General features: G+C 58.2%; 1 long non-coding RNA gene across 1 annotated transcript; it reads left to right on the forward strand.

The window, feature by feature from the left end:
- The first annotated feature begins 1,492 nt into the window (after window positions 1-1,492).
- LOC123346236 lies at window positions 1,493-2,632 on the forward strand. The gene is made up of 3 exons (XR_006572951.1): window positions 1,493-1,549; window positions 2,175-2,288; window positions 2,604-2,632. It is a non-coding gene; the product is annotated as an uncharacterized LOC123346236 (long non-coding RNA).
- The last annotated feature ends 242 nt before the right edge of the window (window positions 2,633-2,874 follow it).

The raw sequence follows: 2,874 nt of genomic DNA on the forward strand, positions 1-2,874 counted from the left end.
CAGCTCCAACTTTTGCACCAGTGCTGGTAGGGTGACCAGATGTCCCAATTGTATAGGGACAGTCCCGCTGTTTGGGGCTTTGTCTTCTATAGGTGCCTATTACCCCCCATCCCCTCCTGGTTTTTCACACTTGCTGTCTGGTCACCCAGTGCTGGTAACATGCGCCCAAGGATGCTGCATAAGCTGGGTTGATCGCTAGGACCCAGGAGCAGCCGGGAGGCGGCTCTGGGCAGCGAGCGCTGGTCTCAGGCCCGGCCGCAGGAAGTGACTCGCAGCCGCTGCGGTGACTCTGGCTCCCAGGCTCCTGGCGAGATCCCCGAGCCCCGGGGGGCGGCTGGTGCTGGGAGCCCGGAGCCCTGGCTGCAGCCGGGAGAGGGGAATCTCCAGCAGGGCCCTTCCCGCTGCTCCCCCCCCAGGAGCCTCTCCCAGGGCAGAGCCCCCAGCCCGGCCCGGCCCCTGCCCCGGGGGGCCCCGCTCGGAGGGAAGGTGAGAGAGACCCGCCCCCCCGGCACCCCCGGGCTGCAGGGGCGGAGGCTAAAGAGGTGCCGGGGGTGGGGGCAGAGGGTGGAGGCTAAAGAGGTGCAGGCGGGGAGAGCGGGGTGGCGGGGGGCAGGCTGGGATGGGGGCGGGGGGCACTGAAGGGAAGATGGGGCGATGCGGAGGATCGGGGGAATTGTGGCCCCTTTAGTTCTGCTCTTTTTCTAGCATTTGGCTCAGAGATGCTGTTACTGGGAGGGTCAGAAGAGCCTGGGGGGAATCGGGGGGTGACATGGACTGAAGCCCCTTCTGGTACCTCCCCCATCACCCGACAGGCTGAGGAATCACGTCCATGTTTCGGTCCAGATGGTCCCGTCTTGCAGGACGCAGGGAAGGGAAATGTCTGTGATGGAGCCAGCTTGGGTAGGGGATTTTCAGGGAGCTCCTGGGGGGACAGGGACAGGAAGGAGACCGGGTGTGATAAACCTGCTGATTTTCTGAGTGGTTCCATTGGTGATGGGGGAGGGGAGATGGGACATTCCCCCATTTCTCAAACAGGATACAACCCCCTTGCACTGGGCTGGGAACATTTTCCAGCCTCCCAGTGCTGGAGTGAGACCCCACTAGCCTGAGGCTGCTGTGAAATACGCAGGAAAGCTGTCGGGATCCCTGTCCCCGGCTCAGAGCTCTGCTTCCCGGATCAGCCTGTGGCTGGCAGGCGTGTGGGAAATGAGAAGACCCTGCCCTGCTCCGTGTGCTGGGGGGACAAGGAGCTCTCACCTTCTCCCACCCCTTGAAGCCTCCCGGCTGCTCTGAGCAGGGTGGGGGTGGGATTCTGCAACTGTGGCCCTCCCAGAGCTTCCATTTCTTTATCCTTCCTCCCACGTGACTACTGGGATTGTGGCTGGAGCAGCATGTAATGACCGGGGCCTTTTGTTGTTTCAGATGCCGGTGACCTTCGAGGAGGTGGCTGTGTATTTCACCCAGGGGCAGGGGGCTCTGCTGGACCCTGCTCAGAGAGCCCTCTACAGGGACGTCATGCAGGAGAACTACGAGACGGTGACCTCGCTGGGTAAGGGATTCCTGTCCCCTCAGATACTAGAAGCCGTGGGGTCTGTTTATCTATATGTGGTCATGGTCTTCCTGTGTCAGTTAGATCAGAGGTGAGTGGGATCCATAATGCACAGCTGCCATGTGAGAGAGACTTGCATCTCCGTGCCCCCTCCAGTGGGACATCGGTGTCAACACCCAATGGACAAGCTAAACCATCCCCACCACTGCAGCTTTTAAAGGGGCATTAATCCAGCATTGTCCTGGCTGTGTTGTTTCTTGGCTGCACACACAATCCCTGTTCACTTCCCTCATTGGCACTAGCTCCAGCCCTGGGGAGGGCTCTAGGCTCTGCAGGTTTAGAACGAGGCAGGGGTTTAAGTCCAGAGCCGTGTGTGAGTCACCAAGGCCCCCAGAGCGCAGAGATCCTGGGAACGCCTAGTGAGGGTGTAGTAATAATTCAACTCACCTCCCCAGACAACTTCCTCTGCGCAAGGGGGCTCAGTGACCGTTTTCCCGTCTTCTTGGATTCCACGTTCCTCCAGCAGAGCACAGGGACAGGTTCCACTCACAGAATGTCCTTTCTGACAAAAACTCCACCAATGCTCCATGCATCCTGATCTGGTCTGATTTCACCCTCTGCGCAGGATTCCCCCTTCCCAAACCTGAACTGATTGTCCGGCTGGAACGAGGGGAAGAGCCGTGGGTGCCCGATCTCCAGACCTGCAAGGAAAGAAGGCTTCCGAGATGCCCCCATACAGGTGAGGACTGACACAGAACCATCTAGGGAATGAAGGAAAAAGTTAAGAATCCCCAAATATGGTGTGAGTAAGCACCCTCAGTTCTTCCTCGTTTCAGCCAGGATAGGGCTGCAGTGATCAGATATAGCTCATGCCATTCCACCCAGCCTCTTACCTGCAGGAGTTTGCTTCCCAGCTTTCCTTCCCTGTGAGTGTTTGGGTGGGATGTGGAGACAGAGTCCAATTGCTCAGTCTTTGTGTTGGGTTTTCCCTTTGTGCTATTCCTCTTTCTCCCCAGCACAGTGACTCCTGTCTGGATTGTGTCTCTCCCAGCAGGTGCTGAGCGAGGGAGTGAGAATGAGGAGGATAATCATCATGAGGAAGTTCCCGGGGAAGTGGAACCGCAGGGGACCTTTGTGGGAAGAGCTGAAGGGAATTTTTCCCAGTGCTTCGAACCCGAAGAAGCCTGTGGAAATTGGCACAGGTCAGAGAGGCTTCTGGGGAACCACCCAGGGAAGAAAGTGGATGAATCTATTAACAGTGGGGGAGGAGAGGAGGATGCCAAGGAAGAGACACCCTGGCACTACCTTCAGTATTTGAAAGGGTT

The sequence above is a fragment of the Mauremys mutica genome, chromosome 12 (genome assembly GCF_020497125.1).
Source record: "Mauremys mutica isolate MM-2020 ecotype Southern chromosome 12, ASM2049712v1, whole genome shotgun sequence".
NCBI lineage: Eukaryota > Metazoa > Chordata > Testudines > Geoemydidae > Mauremys > Mauremys mutica.